The sequence below is a fragment of the Pogoniulus pusillus genome, chromosome 6 (assembly GCF_015220805.1).
Source record: "Pogoniulus pusillus isolate bPogPus1 chromosome 6, bPogPus1.pri, whole genome shotgun sequence".
Taxonomy (NCBI): Eukaryota; Metazoa; Chordata; class Aves; order Piciformes; family Lybiidae; genus Pogoniulus; species Pogoniulus pusillus.
The window spans coordinates 36,363,103-36,376,653 of record NC_087269.1 but is presented as its reverse complement, the minus strand read 5'-3'; the positions used below and the strand labels follow the sequence as shown (position 1 = coordinate 36,376,653).

General features: G+C 40.2%; 1 protein-coding gene across 14 annotated transcripts in view; it reads left to right on the top strand.

Annotated features, from left to right (window-relative positions):
• The window catches only part of CTNNA3 (catenin alpha 3), a 452,565-nt gene that overhangs the window by 238,608 nt on the left and 200,406 nt on the right, over positions 1-13,551 (top strand). The window contains exon 1 of one of the 14 annotated variants that reach the window (XM_064145233.1): positions 9,269-9,319. The exons of the other annotated variants lie outside the window; for them this stretch is intronic. The gene's annotated coding sequence lies outside the window, so the exon portion shown is untranslated. Of the gene's footprint in view, positions 1-9,268; positions 9,320-13,551 lie in introns of those variants that run through there. 14 annotated transcript variants of the gene reach the window in all.

Sequence of the window (13,551 nt, the reverse complement as noted above, 5' to 3'; positions counted from 1 at the left end):
AGGTGAAGGGTGGCTGGCTGGAAAATGGGGCTAGTCTTTTTTTGTGTTTTCAGTGGTGTCTAGTGATAGGAAAAGAGGTAACGAGTACAAGCTAGGAAGTGCAAAATAAAAAGTTCCATCTAAACATGAGGAGGAACTTCTTTACTTTGAAGGTGGTAGGACACTGGAATAGGCTGCCCAGGGAGGCAGTGGAGTCTCCATCTTTGAAGTAATTGAAAACCTGCTTGGATGCTGTGGCTGTTTGAGCTGATTTTCTAGCTCAGACATAGGGGAAAGATGAACGCTCCAGGGACAGGCCATATAATGGCAACAATAGATAAATTAATATAATTTCATTGGAGCATCAAGAGCTTAATGTCTAGAAGCACAGCTTGTTCTGCCCTTCTTCTGCTGGCTTCAGCTGCTTCAGCTGCGTCTGCCTATCTTCCCTGGCTGCTGCTGCTTCTGCTGCTTCGCCGCCGCTTGACCCCTCCCCCATCTCCCTTAAGGTTATTGTATTTTTTTCCTTCCTTCTCTAGTTATTATCTCTCTTTACATTGTTATATTTATACTATAAGAAATACAATTTCATCTTTCCCTGACTTTCAAAAAAAATCTGTGTTGTGGTGAGTTTGTTTCTCCCCGGGGGAGGGTTCTGCCCTAACCCGGGACAGATGCCTGGTGCTCTAGTTGAACCTCTTAGAGGTCTCTTCCAACCCTACCATTCTGTGCTTGTGTGAGTCACAGAACTTACCTTTTATGTTTCTTTGCAAGAAGGAAATACAGAGAATGCTGAAGCCTTTCCTCTACAGTTACACATTGAAATTATTTAAATGGCATCATCAAATGCATCTAAATAAAAAGGAATCTTTGCTTTTTGGACAATGAGAGTGTAACTCATGACCCTTAATTTTCAGTATCTCCAATGTCGTGTTCTACACCTAAATTAGGCATCTACATCTCCATCAGAGTGCTGGTAAACTGAGTCAGTGGAGTCTACAGTCTGACTGAAACAGAAACGCCAAATATAGGCTGAATTTCATTTCACTGCCTGTATTGATTCTGTCTCCACTGACACAGTAAGAGTTCAAGGCAACTCATTCAGATGTAGGTATCAATACAGGACCTACCAAATATCAAATTGTTTGAAGTAAGAAAGAGGATTTTTCTGTATTGCAATGTGTGACTTTTTCCTTGTTGTGTTGCTTAGTGTTGATGAATCATTAGACCCAGATATTAAAGACAGATGACTTGAAATTTAAAGTAGAAAACATTTGATACAGTCTGGTGTAAAAATAATTAAAAATAAATAGAAAATAGATCAGTACTTTTAATCTGTTAATTTTTGCTGTTAAAGATCTAAGAGATGGGAGTAGAATTCAGATCAGAAGCAGAAATTTCTACATGTATACTTCCTCCCTGCACCTCACCAGCTGTCAAATGCTGTGTTGTCAACATAATACAAACAGTAAATTGTAGGATCTCATCAATTAGCTAGGAAGTAGGTGAGGCTGTTTTAGAAGGATGAATTTGCAGTTCTGAATGTGCTGCTAGATGCCCAGACAGTATTTATTCCACTTCTGGTTTACATTCTGTGCAGCTTTTAAGCCATTGAAAAGGAAATGATTTTTCCAAGACCTATGACTATACCATTCACCCAAGCCTATTTGGACGTCAATCTCAGACACTACACAAATAATTTGTAAAATAAAAGGAAAACAAATTTCAGTTTTGTGATGGTCCAGCACAAAGTTGTAAAATGTGGGGTTTTTTCCTTCACCTGATTTGAAAATATTCCGTGGAGGAAAATGAAAGCCATGTTAGAAATAGAACAAATAACAGAAATAGCCCACACATGGCACTGTAAGATTTGTGGTCTAAAGGTTGAGAGAATTAAAAGGAATTTGGCTGTAATAAAGGTACTGTATTATAGTAAAGTCTAACACAATTGTAATGTTAAGTATGAGCAATATTGTAGGAACAATAAGAAAGGAACTGAAAAAATATTTTTTAAAATACTTGTCCCATCTGACATTGTAAGTAAACCACACAAATATTTCCTGCTCTTAATAATTACTTACTTCAAGCAAATCTACTTGATACACGCACACCAGTAATTTCCCACTAGGTATGTATCAGTACTAAATAAGGCCCTCTGTGTCCTGGTGATCTGAACAGCTTGAAGGTGCTTTTATTTTGCATTTTGTTTGTATAACTTTTCCTTCTGAAGTAATTGATTCTAAATTTTTTTTTCCCCCCCCCCTCTCTCTTTTTATGCTAGAGCCAGTCAAAATCTTGTCCAGAGGTATTTCTCTATATTTAACAAACAATTGTGTTCCTGTAATGGCAAGAAACAATATTTCATCTGGATGTCTTATAAAAATAGAATGGTATGAAGAGCATCAACACTGTGCTTTTCATATTATATGAGATGCTGTGTTCTAGAATTGTCCTGCTGAGTTAGTAGCAAAAGCTTGCCTAGACATAAACGTCTCGTAACTGAAAAGTACACTTTGTGAACTGCATAATCCCAACAGCCTTTTAGTCCAGAGTGTGTATCATGGCTAAATGATAAGTTTCTTACTGGAAGGCAGCTCCATGGACAAAGACTTTGGGGTCCTAGTAGATGGCAAGTTATCCGTGGGACAGCAATGTGCTCTTGTGGCGGTGAGGGCCAAGGGCAGATTTAGGGAGGTTCTCCTCCCTCTCTGTATGCCCTGGGAACACCACTCTTGGAATACTGTGTCCAGTTTTGGGCTCTCCAAGAGAAAAAGGCATCTGCTGGAGAGAGTCCAACAGAGAACTGCAATGATTAACTGGGGTGCTCAAACATCTCTCCTGTGAAAAAAGACTGAGAGACCTGGTGCTGTTTTAGTCAGAAGAGAAGGCTGAGAGGGGATCTTATCCGAAGGGTGGTGGTCAAGATGAAGGTGCCAGCCTCTTTTTAGTGGTGCCCAGTGATAGGACAAGGAACAATGGGTGCCAGCTAGAACACAGGAGATTACACCTCCACACAAGGAGACACTTCTTTACCTTGAGAGTGATGGAGCACTGGAACAGGCTGCCCAGAGAGGTTGTGGAGTCTTCTCCTCTGGAGACTTTCAAAGCCTGCCTGGATGTGTTCCTGTGCAGCCTGCCCGAGGTAATCCTGCTTTGGCAAGGGAGTTGGACTTGATGATCTTTGGAAGTCTCTTCCAACCCCTAACATTCTGTGATTCTGTAAATGCATTAAATGTTGCCATATTACCTCTGGTTGCGCTCCTGTGTGGGAAAGCTCCTTTGTGGAATACTGAAGCTAGAGAAGCAGGTAGGAGGAAAGATACCCCTGCCGTGAGGCCTGTGAAGCTGCTGTGTGTGTTTCTTCCACAGTCTGGATATGACAGCAAGTTATATAGCTTCGGTATTCAGCTTCTTCACAGGGAAGTTAAGACATGACAGTCTTCTGGCTCCGTTTCTAAATCAACATGGCCCCTTCTGACGTTTAGTAGGACCCAGTGCACTGGAGCTGTAAACCCCAGTTTTGACCTCAGCATGCCAGGTGATCTGTAGTGGGAGAGGAGTTGTCTTTGTGCAGAAAACTCCACCTGATGAAATGTTTTCAGTTAGGGCAGCTATTGACTTGACAATAGAGTTAATGGATTTTTTCACTGCTCAGCTTTTTTGCACATATATCTTGAATCCTCAAGTTATTAGTGACCAAAAAATACCTGCTATGCAAAGTCTCAACATTAGTTCATGTGCAGCAATCATCATAGTTTGGACTATTCAGAAGATTGACTTGTAAGTCTTGTCAAAATTTGGATTCATTAGCTGTTGTGGTAGCTAATTCATGAGTGGCAGACACCTCAGTCTTGGGCTGTATGTTTCTGGTACTTGCATCTTGTCATCTTTTGACCTGCTGTGTTAATATTTCCAGGAAATTGCTCTAAGACACAAAGTACTTCACTTTTCTGTCCTCAGACATCCTTTGTGTTGGTGATACATTTCAGTGATACTGTTGATTCCTAAACTCTGTCAGTGCTAAACAGATTTAAAGCTTCATGACATTGTTCTCTTTTTCCCAACAGACTAGTAAGAGACCTCTGCACATTTACCTCCCACCATACGACTGTGAGTGCTATGTGCAGTGGTCCTGTTTGTTGCCTGCAGGCTGGAGGCTACAGGCCCATGGAGAGTTGCCCGATAACGGCTAATAAACCTCCTCTGTGAAACTGCCACTGGGAAGGAAAGAGATTGCAAGGCCCGTGGCAGTCGTCCTTTGCTGTGCTCTGGGAAGCATGCCCATCCTTGCTCTGTTTGAAGAGGCAGATCTCGGTATACATTCACATTTTCACAACAGAGATTCACCACTGCTCTGTAGAAGCCCTGAAACACTGACATCTGAGAATACAGGCAACAAGGAAAGAGCTTCTGAGGTTAAGTTTTATGTCCTTAGAAAATAAGAGGAAAAGATGAACTTCAAAACATGCAGCTGTGTTTGGTCTACTGAAAAAGCAACATATTAACTGCAGGCAGAAGGTTAATGCTTACTTTTATTTACTGGCATTCTTATTATCTTAACCCTAAAGCTAAGGACTGTTTAGATGTGCAAAATGAATTAATATCATTCTGAGAGTGCTTTATTCTATTACATTCCTAATGTAATAGAAGAAGAAATTACAAATGATAGCTTGCTCTGACCTGTCTTTTGTCTGTGGTTTCATAGCTAAGAAAAGAGCTGTTTATCCAAAACACTCTAACCTGTCACTTTAGAGGACTTAAGTAAGATTTATCTATCCCCAAATCCATGAAATGAAACAGTAACAGAAAGTGCTTTTCCCTACTGCTTGTTTAATGACGATCAGGACTTTCAAGGGGTGGCCCTGCTCATGAGGTCATGTGCTGTATACCATTCCAAAGGCAGTGAAAAAACTTGCAGAGATTCATTCATTCTGCAAGTGATAGGTTTAAGATCTTTAATTTGTGTCGTGGTTTGTCACGTGCAGCAGCACTCCAGTCAGCTCAGATTCTTTCTGTAGCCCTGGCTCCATAACATTTGAAGTATACATTTCTAGAATTTACAGGGATTAGTTCAAGAAAACATCCCTAATTTTTAGGCCCTTGTTAGAAAGAGTAATGAAGCAATTATTTAATTCTTGTAATGCCGCACAGAGTAAGATTCAGATTAAGCAGAATTAATGCATTTAAATTTTTCTAGTTTGCATAACCTGCAGACTGCTTTGTTCTCCAGCAGTGAGCTCATTGCTTCCACAATTAGCCTACTCTTAGTTTTCAGTTGCCTGGTATCTGTAAGCTGTACAAAGAGATCTCTACAACTATTGATTTTGTTTCTTTGGGTAACGATTTGAAAATTTTAATTACTCTCAGGAAACATGAAGGATTCATACTAATTATTGCCCTAGATGGATGTTTGAGTGAACAAGCAAGGTGGTTTAGATTTGCTTCTTGTTAACCTTCTCTTGGGTTGATAGAAGATACTTTTTCCATTACTTAGCAAGTCAGACTGGCAAAAGTAGAAGTTAGACTTTCCAGCTTTTATAAAGAGGTGTGAGAAATGATTATAAGATTAAGACAGAACTTTATAAGAACAAAAGCAGATTCAAATGTGAAATGATCCAGCTTTTGGTAATTGAGACTGTCTATTTTGTTTTCCATGTATGCCTCTCTTCTTGTGTTAGCTGCGTAATGGCAGACTTTTATTTGATGCTGTATTTCATTTTCTTCACAGCAGTAAGTTACAGTAACAACTGCTCTCAGTGGATACTGACTTAGTGTAGTGAAATGCTGACCTGCGTTGAGAGTTGTATGGCAGGCAGCAAAGATTATCCCGTTGTCTGCACTGCTGGTTACCCTATATATGTACTCAGCTGTGCTTTCAAGTGTGAGTCCTCTTGAGTTAAAGATTGCTTCAAAGATTTTTTTTGTTTTGTTTTCTGTCTCTGTCTTTGCTATTGGCCTGGAGGTGGCAATGACTGAGTAATTCCCCATTCTATTCAAGTTCTCCTGGGAAAATAAGAGAAGAGTATCTGCTTTCTTTACAAAACAGTTTGAGAAAAGCTTTGGGTGAGAGCTAATTATTGCTATTGTATTTTATAGATCTGCAGTGGTACTCATTGCAATGTGAAATGTATATTACATGAGACTGATTATTTAGACATAACAATAAGGTATAAATACTAATAAGTCAGTGCATGTCCTCCAAGTCACAGAAGATCTTTTGACTATAGATCCGATTCTTCTGCAGAAGATGAAGCAACAAAGTAGTGTATCAGTGGCTGAGCTGAAAGTATCTTTCAGTATGCATTTTGTAATCTGTAAGCTAGTAGCATCCTCACTTGGCTTTACTGAGAAGTCCAGGGCACTGCTTATTAGGCCTGCCAGACGATGAGCGCTTAAAATTGCCTCATTTCTGTGTTTAAAAGCATCAGAAGATATAGTTGGAAAAAAGCTGCCATTGACCTCATGATGCTGAACATCTAGTTACTGTGATTGATGCTCAAGTTGATTATTTGCTATGGACGTTATGAGAGAAGTAGCAGCAAGGCAGATAATGAAGTTCTAATCTTTTCTGTGTTTACATAGGCTTTAACTAAAGCAGACTTTAACAGCGATGTGAAAATTGTGTGTCTCTCTGCTCCATGACTTGAGATAGCTGGCTCTACAACTCAGCATACTCAGGTGATTGTAAACTTCAGGCCTGAAGTGGTCTTTAATAGACTAAGCAGCCTTAAATGCTCAGTTTTCATGCCTATTACAGCCCTGGCAGTTATGCAGCAAGTGGTATCCGTGTTTTGTGTTATCTCTGAACAAGCTTATGTTCTGTGGATTTGTATCTCAAAGAAGGGTTTCTCTTTGAATAATAACACGCCACTTAGATTCTTAAGTTGCTTTCTCCTTGTAAAGAATGGCCTAGTCAAAATCAGGCGTTTTGTAGAATTGCCTTTGAATATGAAAGCACTCAGGTTTCTTTGCTCTTTGCCTTTTAAGACAGATTGCTTACAAACGAATTATGCACAAGTGTCTATGAGAGAAATCTGCCTGAAAAAGCATTGACATGTGATTAGCATTTGCTTTAGGAAATGTAAGGAATTCATACAGAAATTCAGTTTTCAGTTAACTTTGTCATAAAGGACAGGCATAAACTGGCGCTCATGCAAGTTAAGGCTTTTAATAGAGGTGCAGGAATCAAGCAATGTACAGGCCTGGGTGCGTGGGGAGGCTCTGCTCTGCCCTAACGCACACCTTCTGTTTTCAGTTTTCTCTTTTTATATCCTATTCTATTACATATTCATTACTAATTCTAAGAAAGGGTTGGGTTTTCCTTATCAGTTCCAAGAATGGGAGGTGTCTCTTCCACACATGTCTCTTTTTATCCGGTGGTCCTTCTGGTGGCCTTCAGTGATGAAGTAAGGGGTCTTCCTCAAATGTCCTTTCCATGAACTCCAAACTAGTCCTCTGTTTGCTCATGTGCAAAGACTGTCTCTTCCACCTGCCTCCCTCCTCCACCAATCTTTCTAGTGTCTAATTATTTATTGCTGTTATCTTAAGCCAAGTGTATGCTTTTGTGATGGTTGTGCAAGGAAGAGTGCAGCTCCATTCAAAACCCCCTTTCCTCCCTGTCTGTGGCCACTTGCCACGAATTGATCGGATCAAACATATATTTCTCACAACTTCCTGTGGATCTTGGGTGATTTGGGATGTTTTTAGCAGCAAGCTAATTAATTTTTCCCCCACTTTAGTTATATATTAAGGAACAGGCTGCCCAAGGGGGTTCTGGAGTCTACTAATCTGGAGATATTCAAAATCCATCCGGATGCATTCCTGTGTGATATGGTATAGGTGACCCTGCTCTGGCAGGGGGGTTGGGCCAGATGATCTTTCAAGGTGTCTTCCAAACCCTAACATTTGTGATTCTGTGAAAACACAGGTGTTTACCTACATGAAGGTTTACCTACAGAGGTAAAAAGCCTCTGAGTAAAGAATTATAACAGCATTCAGTCAGATCCAGCCACACCTCATACAGCAGCAGTCTCATTGTTTTCACAGTATTGAATATTGAATATATCAGTGCATATGCACCATAATATCACAGTATTATCAGGGTTGGAAGAGACCTCACAGATCATCAAGTCCAACCCTTTACCACAGAGCTCAAGGCTTGTTTGTTTATTTAATCCTTTTATACTCTCTGTCCATTGAAATCCATGGAAGTGGTTCCTATTGACTTTATTTCAGGCTCTTAAAGCATATGTTCATTTAAAGGCCTATTTTTATCATGCTTCAGTGAAAAAGATGGAATTATTCATATGATAAAATCTCTCTGCTGAATAAAGCTCGTAATTAGAGCCATAGTGAAAAATAGTTCAGTCTGGCCAAGTTCTTGTTTCATACCATCTTGGTAGATTTATGTTTTAGTTAAATACCAGAAGACCTTTTAAAAATGCCTTAGGTTCTTCAGGGTTAGATGTCACTGTATTCTGAAGCTTAAGCTACAGCAAAAAGCATTACGGTACAGCACTGTTCTTTTGGAGTAATTACCTACCTGGTTTAATTCTCATCAAAAACTTGAAGTTAAATCACACTGTCTAAAACACTGAAGCAGAGGCAGAACTGAGAGTAGTGGTTTTTTTTAATGAATTGACATCAGATGAGGAGAGATACACCAGACAGGAGCAAGAACCACAGTCGGACTTTGTATGCAGCATGTGGCTACCGTCACAAACGGAGATTTTGCTCCCCTGTGACCACGCTCCCCATGCCAAAATTGGAGTCCTCTGTATAGAATTAGTGTTTAAAATCAAACATAAGGATCAGGAAATGTGGTGAATAGTCCTAAAGGGCATCAAATGGGCTTGAGCCTGTCCTGTCTTATTTACCTGCCTGTCTGCATTGCAGCCAGAGGCGGGAAAACAGGGCAGAGAAACCAGGCAGCCTGGTCCGGTTTGATCCGGTTGCCTGAGGGGGGTTTCACAAGGCCCACGCCCCTGCCGCGTGCCAGGCCTGTGCGCCCCCCAGTTTTGGCAGACAACAGCCTGTGGGGTCTGCCATTTTGGGGTCCACTTGGGTGGTTGCCAGAGGTGATTGGGTGCTTGTGTGGCCAGCGAGACCATTAGCCTGGGCCATTGCCCTATACATGGGGGTGAGCAGGTGCGTAAGGAGCTTGCCTGCTCGTTCCTTCCTCGCTCGCCTGCCGCTCGCCCGCCCCTCGCCTCAGCAGCCTCAGCCGCCTCAGCCGCCTCAGCCAGCAGCTGATTCCACTTTGCAGCCCAGGTGGAATTCGCCACAGGACTTCTGTTGGACATTTTCCTGCCGACGTTTTGGGCCACAGACGCTAGGACTGGTGAGTATTCTTAACTCTTTGTTCAAGCTGCTAAAGGATTTTAATCGACCTCACAAGCAGTGAATTAAGCCCCCAGACTCTCTCTAATAAAGACGTTTCCTGAACCCTGTCAAAATTCCATTGTACAGAGACATTCTGTGAGACAGTTCTGCTAACAGCACCAAAGAACTTGTGTGGAGAGTTGTAAACAGGTTTGGGGGAATTATTTTGTGTCTATTAATGAATTATTTAATAACTTTTAAATCGGCCTCATTGCATTTTACCCCAAACTCAGATTTCAGCGAGTCCCCTTCATAGCAGAAATCAGCAACAGTGCTCCTGTTTTAAACTTCTAAATCACAGGATGATTGGCTCCAGTGATAAATGAGCTGCAACTGAACTGCTCGTTCACCAGTGACTTTCACTGGCTTCCTTTAACGTACATTTCTTTAACAAGTCGTAAAAGTGTGGCAGGTCTTTGATGAAGAAGCACTACAATATGACTGAGTTCCAGGAACACTTATTTCGAAACATCAAATAAAACGGAAGAGAGAACACAGCCAGCTTCAGCATGTAAAGGAAGTGCAACACTTCACAACCACTGCAAAAATGTCACACCAGTGGTTGTCAGCACTTCAGAGTAAGATACAGATACAATGTTATCTGTTGGGTGAAATGGAATTTGTGGTTATTATTATTATTATAATTTTCTCCTTTTGGTTACAATCCAGATAGATTTCTGTGTTTTTTCCACCTTCTCTTCAGAAGCCATAAATAAACCAAGTTCACTTACAAAGAACTTTCTTAGGTGAATATAGTCTCCCAATTATGTATGTCTGATGCATCAAATAATGCTTATGTGGAAAACTGCATCATAAGTCAGTCCTGAGGATGTATCAAGCATTCCTCCCTCCAACTATTTTTTCCTTTAAGGAGCACAAGAACTCTTGGCTTGTGTATTTCATGACTTGCAGTCTGCGTTTTTTTTGATAGTTCAGCTACTTTGTTGCTTGTCCTCCCAGGTTTTTTTTAGGAGTAAAATAAGAGGAGACTCTTCACTTATTCCTGAATGGCACAATGAAGGCAGTTCAAAGTGTTCCTTTTGACCAGGAAAGCTGCTCTTTAGTGCACGCAAATTTAAAGCTTTTGCAGAAGCAGTGAAAGTAAGAGTATCTGATAGCTAATACTTGATTTGAAACAGCAGAATTTAAGTAAATAAGAGAAATATACTAGAATGATCAGTTGTGAGCAAGATCTTTCAAAGCTGTATGGACAGTAAGTATATCATATTGGAGGCTGAGAGCAAATATGTAAATACAAATACAAAAGACTTTGAATCAGCCGCAGGGTGCTAAAATGGCTGAACAATAATGTGGGTGTAAGGACAAATAGAATAAAGTTAAATCACAGTGACTTGGAACTAAGAACATGCAGAAAGGCTTGCAAGAATTGTATGAAGAGAAACCTCTCTTTTGCTGGTCATGTCCAGCAGGTTTCAGTCTGTAAGCTGAGGCAGAATTGACTGTTTTTTTTTCAAGAGTGCTTCAGGTGCTCAAATTCATCTATGCTCATTATGAAAGTGGTTGGCAGGATTCTTTCTTCTACCTTTACAGTGGACATCTGAGGTCTTCCTCACCAAGCACTAAAAGAAATCACAGAAAAATTGTCAGAACAGCAATATGTCTTCAAAACTGTGCATTCTTCCTTCCACTAAATGTGATGGCCAAACTAATGGCTGTGGTGTGTCACCATCCTGAAAATTGCCTCTGTCCAGATACCTACTGCTGTCTCTCTTTCTGATATCTCTTTTGTAAACTTCTAGTGCCGTTTGATAAACAACATCAAGGTGACAGAGATGCTTATCTCGAGAATTTTAGTGACAGTTGTGTTTTCTGGTAGACATGGATGTAAGACACTGAACCATAAAGCTGAATCTAGTGCATAATGTTTTATATGACTAGACAGTTTGTGGTGTGGTTTCAAGTCAAATCCCTGTTTGCTCTTGCTTTCAGAATCTCCTGATCTATTACAAAAATGTTGGAACTAAATCTATAAATGCATTTATAGTTGTATCACAACCTCATCTTCTGTCATAGAAAGCTGTTATTATTATTTTTATTATTACTGTGTAGGCTGTTTTCATGATTGCCACATTTTCTTCCTGGGTTCAAGTCTCGCCCACTGGGTTTTGACAGCCTGTCTGCTACAGATCGATATTATCCAGTCAAGTTTTCAAGGGTCTAAAAGAGCAGCTAACTACAGCTTGAATATATAAATATATTCTTTCCTACCAGTTCACATAAAAAGACCTGTGAATCCATTTTAATGTAGAGTTAGGCAGAAATACCTAACTGTGATGTTGAAGTATAAGTTTCAAAGTAAATATAGTACTTAGGGTACAGTCTTATTTAATAAATTATTGTAACATAATTGATCTGTCGGTTAAGAAATACCTTTTGAAGGCGATGCAAGTTGTAGATGTACTGTTTTCTTGCCTGCTCTTCGTTGTTTCCAGACTGGTATTATAACTCATATTTTGCAGTAGACTAAAGATGAACATTTCATGAAAATCTCCTAGCATTAACTACTGTGCAATAAAAGTTGATGAGAACAGTTTTCTACCAGTACTCCATTACTGTTAATTATTATTGCCTTCATTGCACTTACTTGCTTCCAGCAGGGGCCTCATTGTATTTGATTGTTTAAATAAATGAGAAGGATTTTCAGAGTTTATAGTATATACAGGTGAATGCTAGAAAAATGGTAATAGCATGATTAATGACAGCTGATCCTGTTGTAATAAGACAGTTGTTGACTCTTTGTTACATAAACTGCAGCTATGCTTTGTCTTTCAGGCTTCATAATGCTCATCAGACAATTTTTTTTTTGAGCACAGGAGTGCTGAATCTTTAGAAAGAAAAGAACTGTGACCCAGCAGACTGAAGCAGGATGATAATTCCAATTGTATTTATTATGAGGATGCTGGTGGCCCTTTCAGGTGCCATGTGTGCACACATCTCTAGGGAGACTTAATAGCAGCCTTGCAGGAACTGAAGGAGGCCTACAAGAAGGCTGCAAAGGGACTGCTCACAAGGGCCTTCAGTGACAGGATGAGGAGCAGTGGTTTGAAATTAGAGAAGAGCAAATTTAGATTGGATGTTAGGAACAAGTTTTTTATCCTGAGGGTAATAGAACACTGGAGCAGGTTGCCTTGGAAGGTAGTTGAGTCCTAATCTGAGGAGATAGTCAAGGTCAGGCTTGGCAAAGCTCTGAGCAACCTGATACAGTGGAGGATGTCCCTGCTGACTGCAGGGGGGCTGGACTAGATGACCTTTGGAGATCACTTCTGTCCAATCCATGCTATAATTCTTTGATCAATTGAAGTGGCTAGTGCTGTCCTCTCTTTGGCAGTTTGCTTTTGCCTTCTATCCTGTCTCTTCTGTGCCCACTTGAGCCAACAGTGAGAAGTTTCAGTTGGGCTTTTTTTGATATTGTATCTGTGGCTTCACCACGCTTTAATTTCTTGGCAGATGGATTTCCCTGGCACTAGAAGTAATATTCCTTGCTTTCAGGTGTTTCCCACCCAAAGTGCTTTTGTGAGAGTCTGGCTACATGCATGTATTGTCTTTTTCATGTTAAGGTATGCCCACCTGGTGAACAGGTAGCAGAGACCATGCTTGAAATTTATTCCTTAGTTCCTGATGAGTGATAAAGATAAAATATGCCACTCTTTTGTAACAGACCAACACACTTTATTTACTTCTTTCCTTTTTGGGATGAAAATAGTGTTCTAGTGTAACAGAAAATAGTTTGTGAAAATAGCTGTTTTGAAAGGTACAGATGTTTCTTCAGTTTTTCAGGTGATTTTTTTAGTTTAGCCATAGAATCACAGAAACATAATCTATGCTTAATGTCATAACTCCCTGTCATTTCAAGCTGCAGGTTAGCTGTGTGTCAGGTGTAGAGGCCTCTAACTGTTTTCATGCACTGAGCTTTGTGCAGCCCAAAATACTATGGCCTCACGGGAACCTGCTCCACACTGCTGCTAGAACTCTGAGAGCTGTTCTCTGCTTTTTGACTGTTCTCTGTGGAGGCAGAAATGGAGAATTGTTGTGGTCATGTGGATGTTACACTTAAATCAGTGGAAGACACATGTTCTAAAGTTACATAATCATGTATACTACCTCTTCCCATTATTTTTCACTTCTCTTACAATTTGAATCTATTTCTAACTGACTTCTTTTTTTGTCTGC